At 43.0% G+C, this 12,461-nt stretch overlaps 2 pseudogenes; both read left to right on the plus strand.

Moving 5' to 3' along the window:
* Positions 1 to 10,906: 10,906 nt before the first annotated feature.
* On the plus strand, positions 10,907 to 11,026 carry LOC134971533 (5S ribosomal RNA; annotated as a pseudogene).
* Positions 11,027 to 11,263: 237 nt separating this feature from the next.
* LOC134971160 (5S ribosomal RNA) lies at positions 11,264 to 11,383 on the plus strand (annotated as a pseudogene).
* Positions 11,384 to 12,461: the final 1,078 nt, after the last annotated feature.

The following is a 12,461-nucleotide window of genomic DNA, read 5'->3' on the forward strand; positions in this document are numbered from 1 at the left end:
ATTAAAATTTTGTTTACTTGTTGATCTTATTTGTTTCCTTTGTTCATTAGGAAATCAACTTTGTCATTTCTAAGAAAATAAGAACAGGAATAAAACAATGTTATTCTCCAACATGTTTAGGAAGGATTTTCTCTATAAAAATATCAATTTTCACGATGACAGGTACAGATGTGTCCTCTAAATCTATCCTTTTTCTGCCATATGGAAAGGATGAATGACAATATTTCTTTATTTATTACCATGTATTTATATGGCACATACATATCCCAAAGCACTTTACATAGAAATTGTTGGTTATTCACAGTAGTCTCTGTCCCAGAGGAGCTTACAGTCTATATTCTCTACCACATGCACACACTTACAAACTAGGGTTAATTTTGTTGGAAGCCAATTAACCTTCTAGTATATTTTTGGATAGTAGGAAGAAACCGGAGTTCCAGGAGGAAACCCACGCAAGTACGTGGAGAATATACAAACTACACACAGTTAGGGTCATGGTGGGAATTTAACCCATAACCTCAGTGCTGTGAGACAATAATGCAAACCAATACACCATTCATACTTAGTACTACTTAATAGCGTCACCACAAGGAGTGATTCCTGTGTTTTAGTACATTTTTCTGAATTTTGCTTAATAGTGTACTAAGGGATCTATTTACCAATCCTTGGAGCGAGATAAAATGGACGGAGACAAAAGTCCCGGCCAATCTGCTCCTACCTAACATGTTACAGGCTGCATGTGAAAAGTGACAGGAGCTGACTGGCTTCTACATTTTCTCCATCCACTTTATTTCTCTCAAAGGCAGTACATACACTCTTAAGTCACTAAAAGTAAAACTCTATTTAGGGTTTGGTTTTTTTGTTGCAAAGGAAATGGTATAAAGTAGCAGATTAAGCATAATGATACAGAGCGCATCACACATAAATTACCTCTGTCTTTAGGACAAAAATCTGTTGACATACAGTATTAACTTGGTGCTATCTGTTTTGTGCCCCTTTCTAGGGTCCTAACATTTCTTTATGCAATCCAAATACATGTACTGCTGGACACATATCACTCTCCGTTACATACAGAGAGAAACAAGACCATGCTTTCCCTGGGTCTGCCTTTCTTCTCTCTGGAGCCATTGGCATTGGCACTCAGAGTGACTGTTCAAGATATAGGGGGCTCTTCAGAGATGCCTGCAGTTGACCAAAAATCATAAACAGGGAATTTTCAGTCAACTACCCATGCGCTGCGGCGTGTAAAAGTGGCGTTAGCTTTACAATGCTTTGAATAAGCTAAGGAAATCCAACAATTAAGCAGCCCACATAGGTTTCTATGCGGCTGCTGCTGTTGTTGTTGTTGTTGGACATGGAGGGATTGTGGAAAATATTAAGAGATAGCTGCTGCAGCCCCTCCTTACATCTTGGGGAATCCTCAGGGTCAGATAAAGGGGCATATGAGCCTGGGGCTGAAAATGTTCACAGGTGTATACTGAGAAGGGGAGGAGATATGGCCAGTGCATTTTTGGTGTCCCCAGTGCCATGTAGGTGCATACACCCCCTAATCATTAAGTCCCAATGTCTACTTACGTACATAAAAATGAAAAAATTGCATCATTTTGTGAGAAAACTAGAAATCAGATTATAATACTAATGATTTATGACTGTGTAGCCAGCTAGTCATTATCATGCTGCCATGATGATGGGCCTATTTTTATATACAGGCCTTGTGTTGTATCACCATCTGCCTCAATGTTAATCTGGTTCTGTAATACTTGTGGGAATACCCTGAAAACACCAATTTTATCCTACAATTGTTTGGTAAACAAAGCAATGACACTAAATGAGCAGAACCTTGGCACATAATTTACATGTAACAATAGGGGTTAAATGCTGCAGGTTTTCAATATTGCAGAATTCTGAAGATATTGCAGTTTGTTCTTAATGTGGCAATTGTAGCAAAGGCAAAATCTGGCAGATGTTTCCTTTAATAACACTAATAGATTTTGGAAACTCACAACTCAATGCATTTACCTCTAGATCTATATTTGTATTTTGGGTGCTGGATAGTTAGTTACCAATGTATTTTGCTACACTTCAACAGTTAATTATTGCACTTTATATAATAATAAAAATAATGTACAGTGGTCATACTACATTGGCGAGTGTAGTGTCACAGCAGATGTGCTTGCACTGTATTTTGTACATTGATTTTAAACATTCACAACCTTGTTTTCACATCTTTAGTAAATGACGCAGAGCAGCACGAGCGGTGTATTGGTTAGCATTACTGCTTCACAATACTGAGGTCATGGGTTCAATTCCCATCATTGCCCTAACTGTGTGGAGTTTGTATATTCTACCCCGTTCGTATAGTTTCCTCACTCCGGGTAATCTGGTTTCCTCCCACAATCCAAAAATATACTGGTAGGTTAACTGGCGCCCAACAAAATTAACCCTAGTGTGAATGTGTGTGCGTGTACATATGGTAGGGAATATAGACTGTAAGCTCCACTGCAGCAGGAACTAATGTGAATGGTCAAATATTCTCTGTAAAGTTATAATAATAACAATACACACACTATGGGTTAGATGTAGTATAGGCGTACGGATGATTACCAAGGCGAAGCAGGAAGCCACATCAACAAGATGTATTAACATCTTGTCTGACGAACTGGGGGAGTAAAAACAGAGCTGTCCCTTCTGTGGAGTTAGGGCAACGACACCTGCCGCTGTAAATATCGATAGCTGCAGGTGTCAGAACGGTCAGCGCAACTGACTGTTCTTACATTGCCCTGCATATTGGAGTGCTATCTTGTACATAGCAACGTCGATATAGACACTGAGCACACACCGCCGCAGTCTTACATGTGGAACAAATAACGTGCGCTGATAACACTTCTCCACCCTAACGACAATAAATACATCTATCCCTATATTTTATCGTAATACTGTAGATTATTTTGTGATGCCTTAATCCCACTGCACTAAAGGAGGTATTTATGACTTTATAGCAGAAGAAACTTGCTACACATTATCTGTATCTCTGGGGCAGGCAGTGTTTGCTTGTAGTAACTGAGGCAGAGCAGAGAACACTGAATGGCTCTGTGATGTAATGCTGCACACTGTGACATCATAAGTAGGTCATGTGACCAGCTTAGCAGCTAACCAGCTTAACTGCAAATGTTATTAAATTATGTAACTGCCTTCATTTATTTGAGTTCCACTTACTACCACAAGTAATTCACAATGTAAGAAAAAAGTTAAATGTGGGGCAGGGTGAGAAACCATAAACATTTAAAACCAGACAAAAAAAAACCAAAACATAATTTACAGGTGCTTTGTATTACATAAGGTACAATTAGGGGTGTATCTAGGGGTCCGAGTGCCCCCGGTAAAGTCACATCCGTCCCCCCTCCCTTCACACTCACACACACACACATACACACACACACACACACACACACACACACACACACACACACACACACACACATATACATATTTGAAATAAGGAAAGCGTGTCAAAAAAAATGTGTCCACACAACAGTACTTCCAATTCAAATTACGCCACACAGTATCACATTACATCGCACAGTAGTGTCCATTACTCACATTACAACACACAGTAGTGTCTCTTATTCACATTACGCCACACAGTTGTACCCCTATAGAAAACACAGTCTATTCAGGGCATATGGGGAATGCAAATAGAAAATGGAAATGTGGACTTGTGCTAATAAATATATTTCTAATTTTATATGGGGAATGCAGTCAAACCACATGTGCCATTAGTATATCTGATCCTGCCCATTGGCACACACATATACACTTACATACATAGTCACACACAAAACACATACATATGATATACAGTAGTCACACATGCAGTATATACAACAAATACAGTCACATACTTACATAGTTACATACTTATTCACATACATAGTCACACACTAATACACACATAAATACAGTAGATATTTATATACATACATACATAGTTACACACATACACAAATTCAGTCACAGACATACATACATACAGACAGACTATATAGTGCCCGCCCCACCCCCCACATTGCAGACAGGGTACACTGTATGTACTTTAGTAGCTCATTGTCCTCTCTCCCTGTCCTCCATGTTGCTGTGCTGCCTGGCAGTGAGTGCCATGTAGCCGCACCCCCGTGTTTTCATTCCGCCCACTGCCATAGCCCAATGCACGGCAGTGTAGTCCAGTGCGTCAACCCAGGGACGTGCGGTGAGCTAAATGGCTCAGGAGGCACTGACTAGCCCCAGAGACTGATTTTCAGAGAGACCTGCTGGCTACAGGCTCTCTGCTTCGTGGGACTGAGGGGAGAGAAGTCAGACCTACTTCTGTGAGTTAAAGTAACATAGTATCTGAGGTTGAAAAAAGACAATTGTCCATCGAGTTCAACCTATTTGTGGTGTCCTATGCATGATGATTTGACTAAAATTTCTGACTGATGCTGCTGTCAGCCATTGCATTTTATCCCTATTTATAGTAACTATAATGCATGACTATGCACCATACCCCTGGATATCCTTATCCAATAGGAATTTATCTAACCCATTCTTAAAGGTGTTGACAGATTCCGCCATTACAACTCCCTCGGGCAGGGAATTCCAAACACGTATTGTCCTTACCGTGAAAAAGCCTTTACGCCGTATTGTGCGGAATCTCCTTTTCTCTAACCTGAGCGAGTGTCCACGAGTCCTCTGTGTTGATCTAACCAAAAACAGGTCCTGCGCAAGCTCTGTGTATTGTCCCCTTATATATTTGTAGATGTTGATCATATCCCCTCTTAGTCTCCGCTTTTCCAATGTAAACATGCCTAGTCTTTCAAGCCTTTCCTTGTATTCCATCGTCTCCATGCCCTTAATTAGTTTGGTCGCCCTCCTCTGTACCTTTTCAAGCTCCAGGATATCCTTTTTGTAGTACGGTGCCCAGAACTGTACACAGTATTCAAGGTGTGGCCTCACTAGTGATTTATATAACGGGAGTATAATACTCTCGTCCCTAGCATCAATACCCCGTTTTATGCATGCTAATATCTTATTAGCCTTCTTTGCTGCAGTCCTACTTTTGGTACTACTGCTTCTTAGGCTACTGGACACCATTAGCTCCAGAGGGTTTGATCACTTGGTGCTTGTTCCCGGAGCCGCGCCGTCAGCCCCCTCACAGAAGCCAGAAGAAAGAAGCCGGGTGAGTATTGGAAGAAAAGAAGACTTCAGTGACGGCAGAAGACTTCAAGACTGGGAGGTACCGCGCAACAGTTGCGCTGCACGCCCTAGCTCCCACTCACAAGCGGCACTACAAGGGTGCAGGGCGCAGGGGGGCGCCCTGGGCAGCAATATACCTCTTCCTAACACTGGCAAAAGATGTATACAGTGCATAGGCACTGTATACGGACCCCCGCCAGTATAAATATGAAAAATATTAGCGGGGCTGAAGCGCGCCGCTCATTACAGCGCCATTTTCTCCTCATGTCCCCGCCAAAAGCACTGTTAGGCAGCTAACAGTGAAAAACGATGGGGGCACAGTGATTTTAGTGCAAAATATAGCACTACATACTATAATGGGCGTGTTAGTTAATGAGTTGTAATTGTGTTCTGTATTTTCCCTGTCAGATATACCCATTAATAGTACACATGTGTCGACATGTGTGAGTGCTCTGCCACAAAATGGCTATGGGAATCCCTCTGTCGGCATTGCCGACTCCTGATGGTACTTGGGTCAGTAGATGAAGTGTCAGCAGGTCGGTGGTTGTATGCTTTTTCAAAAGTAAACACTGTATGGGTAACACAGTAGTATGTGGGTGACCTGTCGACACCAACTGTTATTACTGGGTGTAAATTAACATGAAGTAAATCACCTATGCCTGTATAGGGTACGGTTCCATAGGCCTGTAGCTCTAGCACAGACGTGTTTTTATTTGTGGGGGAATCATATTAAATTTATGTGTATATACTTCCCTCGAACCCCTCGGGGTCGCAAGAATGCTATTTTTACCAAGTTACTACTCCCTGTTGTCGACAAATACTATGTTTTATGTCGTCCATAAGGTTTCCTGGTTAAATCCACAACTTGGGCATTCAGTACATGGTCATACACATTCAGCACACATTAATGTCACTAGGGACCCTACGGCTCTGGACAAAATACTTATATGTATGATATACAGTATATATATAGAATATGTGTGTATATGTGTATTAAAATATGTATATTCATATTACAAGTTCTAATGAATGCTGAAGTAAAGTTATTCCTTCTCACGTACTGGTCGCTCTGTTGATAAAGCTCTAGGTCAGCCGTGATGAGATGGTCTCAGATCCTCATGAGGAGTCCGAGTGTTTATTCTTGGCCCGCCGCGGACAGATTAAAGTGAAGGTCGACCCCTGGTCTGCACGGGGCCCTGTCACAATGGATCGTATACAGGAAGCTAAGTGATATTTTACTTATATGCTTTGATGATATTTGCATTGCATACGCATGGGGGAGTGCTTGTATTCAGAAATGTTCGGTTACCTTGGCATCCGATAGAATTACCCTAGAGAGAGAGGGGACGTTTCTTAGGTTGGGTCTTCTCTATAACATTGCGGCAGGCTGCCGTGAGACTACAAGAGTGATGGGACTCTTGGGTGCACGAACCACTTCCATGGCTCTCTCGGCTGGGAGGGCGTTGTGGATTCACCAAGGGAATGCTGAAGTAGACTCAGAGGGATACTGGAGTGTCTTCCCTATGAAGGTGTAAACGGGGGTTGGGGATGCCTGGGATAGGTTACTCTCGGCAGATACCACTGGTACGTCTACCTTCTTGAGATAGGTTCCCTCACAACGTTTGATGACGCATTCTTTTTGTGGGATGCAGTCATTTTAACAGATTGGATACCGTTCGTTTTTTCCCTTTCTTTGCAGATAGTGGAAGGTGGAAAGGTAAGAGGTCTGCAGCCTTTTCAAGGTTGCAGAAACAGTTAACATCTTCTGTTTCTACCACATCCTACACATGTCGCTGGGTCTATCTTGCTGGAGCCCATTCCGGTGGGAACTCGTCTGGTGCTCTTCAGTCAGTCCTGGTATGGACTTGGACCAGTGAGTTACACATAGAATCCAAAGGTGGGACATACTGGAGTTCCAGATGATACCCCGCTTGGTTTTTTCAGATAGATCTTACCGTCTCTCCGCTCGAAGGGGAGGTAGTATGCGACGCCATACCAGAGTTGCGTCGGGATCAGGACATTGTCCTGCTGTCCCTGTCGTCAAAAAAAAAAAAAAAGGGGTTTCTACTTAAGAGGTTGACCTACAAAGTGGAATCTCTCAGGCCTGGGATTTCCAACACGTATAATTAGAATTTAAGGGCGGTTTCATCCGCATTAAGCTTACCTGGTTTTGCTATCCAGGATTGTCTTTGCCATTTCACCGGAGTGATGGCAGGATGATGGGTTTCCTTCGATAGTAAGAGCCATTATTGTTATGTACTGAGACGCTCTCATGACTACGGTGAGGTCCAGAAACAAGTGGTACAAATCGTGGTTTCTCTCTGACAGTTCTTCAACACAGAGAATCACTGTTGATCCCAACGACGCAGATGTCTGTGGTTGGAATAAGATTAGTTACTGAACTGTTCATAGTTTGTTTTTTCTTGTGGAAATAGATCTGAGTATCCAGAGTCGGATCAGGTTTGCGGTGACAAGCCGTCAATATGTTCCGTTGCTGAAGAAGGTGGTTGCGGCCTACGAGGCCTTTTCGGTGAGCAGGTCAAATGACAAGGTTTCACGGGACCAGTTGGACATGTGGTCTGGGTCTCACCTGCACATGCACTGGAAAATAATCCTAAGAACAGGATATCACTCCTGTGGTGTCTGCATTCTCACCTCTTAGAGGGTCGAAGGTTCGCGATCCAGGTTTAGATCTTGGTGTCCATACATGCAGGTCTCCAGGGGAGCAGTCTTTCCAAGGGAAGAATTTCCAGGGGAAAAAAGGTCAAGCTGGGAAGCTTGTCAGCAATAGGCATTCTTGAATTTTCTAGCTATTTTCAACGAATATCTTCTTCGAGATCTGCCAGTTTTAGTTCTGTCGGACGACTTAACGGCAGTGGCGTAAGTAAGCCGCTAGGGCGGAACAATGAGCGGCGACGCAATAGCAGAAGCCGCATAAGGTTGCCGCTGAGCGGAAGGCCAGGAACTTGCTATATTAGCAGTCTTCGGTCCGGATGTAGCCGATGGAGAAATAGTTTTCCTCTGCAGCTGCGATCTCCATCCGGGAGAAATGTAGTCATCATCGAGAAGTTTTCACAGAAGTGACAAGTCTTTGAGGAGTGCCTCTATTGGACAGGATGGTGTCTCGCCTCAACGAGAGACCTCAAGGATAGTGGTCCAGGTCAAGGGACACTCAAGCTGTAGCTGTGGACGCCCTTGTGTCACTTTGGGTGTTTTCAGTCGGTCTATGTGTCCCCTCCACTTTCACTCTTTCCGAAGGTGATACAAATACAAAGAACAAAGGGTTCAGGCGATACTCATTGTTCCGGTCTAGTCAAGGATAGCTTGGTATCCAGATCTTCAAGACTTGATCATGCAAGATACGTAGCCTTTTTTCTCCAACGTGAGGACCTGTTGCAGCAGGGACCGGCCGTGTATCAATACTTACCGCGGCTGCAGTTGACGGCTGGGTGTTTGTGCGCCATATCCTAGCCCGAGAGGGTATTTCTGGTGATGTCATTTCCGCTTTGCTTCAAGCTAGGAAGGGAGTAACGGTGAAGCTTTACCTCCATTTTTGGAGGGAGTAGGTGTCTTGGTGTGAATTCTGCAAGGCTCCTACGGAAAAATTTCAGCTTGGTCGTTCTTCTCCATTCTTTGCAAGCAGGTGTGGATGCAGGCCTAAAGTTAGGCTCCATTTATGTACAATTTTCGGCCTTATACATTTTCTTTAAAAAAAGAATCGGACACCTTTCCGGAAGTCCAGACTTTTGTGAAAGGAGTGCTGCACATCCACCCTCTGTTTGTGCCTCCACTGGCAGCGTGGGTCCTTAACGTGGTGTTGCAGTTTCTTATTGTCACAATGGTTGTCACCTTTATGAAAGGTTGTGTTGAAATTTCTCTCTTGGACGGTGGTCATGTTATTGGCCTTGGTGCCTGCAAAGCGCGTGTCAGAAGTGGCTGCTTTGTCTCACAAGAGCCCCTATTTGATCTTCCATGTGGTTAGAGTGAAATTGAGAACTAGGAAAATAGTTCTATCTAAAAAGTGTTTTCTGTGTTTCACAGGACCCTCCCTATTTTATGCCTGTGGTTACTTAAGCATTGGCTGATTCAAAGTCTCTCAAGGTAGTCAGGGCTTTGAATGTTTATGTAGTGTGATTGGGCCGGATTGGGGAAACAGAGGCTCTGTTTGTCCGGTTGGCTCCCTGCACATTTAGGGTGCCTGTTTCTATCCAGTCTGCTACACGCTGTATCGGTGATACGATTTGACATACTGGTTCTACGGCTGGATTGCCGTTACCGATGTCGGTAGAGACCCATTCTACTAGGAAGATGGGTTCTCCTGGGGCGTCTGCCCGAGGAGTTTCGGCGGTTCAACTTTGCCGAGCAGTTACTTGGTCGGGTTCAAACACTTTTGCTAAGTCATACATGTTTGATACCCTGGCTGAGGAGGACCTCATGTTAGCTCAATCGGTGCAGCCGTTGCCTGGTGACCGTCCTCGGGATTCCGGCTAGTGCGGTCACGTGTGCGCATCACGTGATCGCAGTACTTCCTCCTGACGTACGTTTCGCATTGTATGCTTGATCACAGGACGTGTGATCAAGCATACAATGCGAAACACGTGACCGCACTAGCCGGAATCCCGAGGACGGTCACCAGGCTACGGCCGCATAGCTCCGTCTTCTGAACGGGGAGACCTCGACTACACGCCGCTGCAGCCCCTGGAGCCCCTGGAGCACGGGCACGGCAACAGGCGGGTCTTACAGCGACAGCATTAAGATCGGAGCTGGTATCGTATACCCCGCACTCCGTTTATTGCGATCTGCACATAAACTAATCAGCTTGTCAGCACAATTTTTTCTTCTCTTCTTCTTTTTTTCTTCTTTTTTCTTTTTTCCTTTTTTCCTTGAGCAATTAGCAGCCATTAGAAGTGATACATTATTCTCCAGCCACATTGTCACTCCTATACTATGTTAAAGAGCAATACTGGATAAACTGTCCTAACCAGCAATACCACAAGGACTGTATACCCTCAGCATTAAGGTATACATAGCTGGGATTATTTATACTTGCTATAAACATCAATAGCAAGCTAATAATAACCTTACAGGTATCATTGACTGTGTTTCTCCTTTGGAAATTTATATACTCAATAATGGCAAACTTCAGCAAACGTCCTGAACTTTGAGCTCATTAGGCTCAAACAAATTTAAAATTGTGCAAATTATCTACAAGCACCTAGTTCTAGCCTGCTTTCCTATAATCACGCAGGTACTCATGTTAGGTTCTAGGCATCAGGCATCTCACAGCTATTGTTAGGTTTAGTGCATAGGGGTGTATTATAATTCATTATTTTTAAAACTTACTGCCATATTCATGCTGTGCAGCATAATTATATCCTGCACTTATATAGTGATTGAATTTGGCACGGCCGTTCTGGTGCCCTTTGGGCGTTTCTAAGAGTGAAAGGCAAGTCCTAATTGTGGACATTGTGTGGTGTTCAGGAATTTTACCCACATAATAGGCCTTCACTCATATGTATACTGTTATCTGTGGTTGATATGTCACAGGGTGACTAAGCCAGGTGGCTGCACATTATCTCATTTAATTTTTTGACCATTGTACCATATGTATATATAAATCCCAATTTCTGCCAATCACAATTCATAAACCTGGATGACTCAGGAGGGTGAGTACAATATTTGCGGTCATACCTCACTGGAGATGCCCAATCTCTTCTGACCTTGGAAGCTAAGCAGTGAAAGGCCGTGCTAGTAATAGGATGGGTGACCACCTTTGAACACCCAGGTACTGCAACAAATTGATTCCCCTATAGTGTCATCCGCACCCAAAATATTGGGTACTTGGATCTCCAAAAAATTGGTTTGCATCGGTGAACGGCAAGCCCTATTTGTGGATGTTGTGTGGTTTAAAAAAACTTTTTTCCACGAAACAGGCCGTCACCCATGCTTATATCTTATTTGTGGCTGCTATGTCACAGGGTGACTAAACCAGGTGGCTGCATACGCTTAGGTGACTCAAGAGGGTGAGTACAATATTTGCGGTCATACATCACTGGAGATGCCCAATCTCTTCTGACCTTGGAAGCTAAGCAGTGAAAGGCCGGGTTAGTACTAGGATGGGAGACCACCTCTGAACACCCTGGTACTGCAAGAAATTGACTCCCCTATATAGTATCACCTACATATATACTACTGGGTACCCGACTCTCATATGACCTATGATTTAACTCTCTGCATTTATTGTAATCCACAATGGATATCTGCTGAACAAATGATGGTCATACATTACATGAGTCTTAATGTGCAATAATTAATGAATTCTGTTACCACAGCCATTAATTTCCGGCAACAGGTATATTGTGATATGGATATCACGTATTATTTATAATCTGTTCTATATTTTCGCAAAGCTTCTAATTTTTCACGTAGATACTCCTTAAATTTTATTCTATGTGTTACCTAATAAAAATGGTTTTATCAGTATTAATAAATTACATTGCCACCCTCTGAATTAGAGTGCTCCCAAAAAAGAGTCTACTTTCCAACACTTCTTTGTTTTGGTTTTTTTCGACTGCTTAAATTTGACTCTTGGGAGCACCACTGAAAGCAACAATTATTGGTACTAGGATTGATTATCCACATACCCCTAGTTGCTATATCTAGAAGCAATTCAGGGATAATTCAGTTTTTCAGAGGCTACTATTTATCATATTGAGGACTTGTGCAGTTCCCAATACTTTTCCTCACAAACGTTAGTATGACAGGAAAGGCTCTGCCTCACCTGCCTCACCTGCCTCACCCCACCGCAAGTCACTGCGTCAACACCCCCCCCTCAGTGTTGCGAGACAATAATGCAAACCAATACACCATTCATACTTAGTACTACTTAATAGCATCACCACAAGGAGTGATTCCTGTGTTTTAGTACATTATTCTGAATTTTGCTTAATAGTATACTAAGGGATCTATTTACCAAGCCTTGGGAAAAGATATAAATGGACGGAGACAAAAGTCCCGGCCAATCTGCTTCTACCTGACATGTTACAGGCTGCATGTGAAAAGTGACAGGAGCTGACTGGCTTCTACATTTTCTCCATCCACTTTATTTCTCTCAAAGGCAGTACATACACTCTTAAGTCACTAATAGTAAAACTCTATTTAGGTTTTTTTTTTTTTTTTGTTGCAAAGGAAATGGTATAAAGTAGCAGATTAAGCATAATGATACAGAGCGC

This window comes from Pseudophryne corroboree, chromosome 11 (genome assembly GCF_028390025.1).
Source record: "Pseudophryne corroboree isolate aPseCor3 chromosome 11, aPseCor3.hap2, whole genome shotgun sequence".
NCBI classification, from domain to species: domain Eukaryota; kingdom Metazoa; phylum Chordata; class Amphibia; order Anura; family Myobatrachidae; genus Pseudophryne; species Pseudophryne corroboree.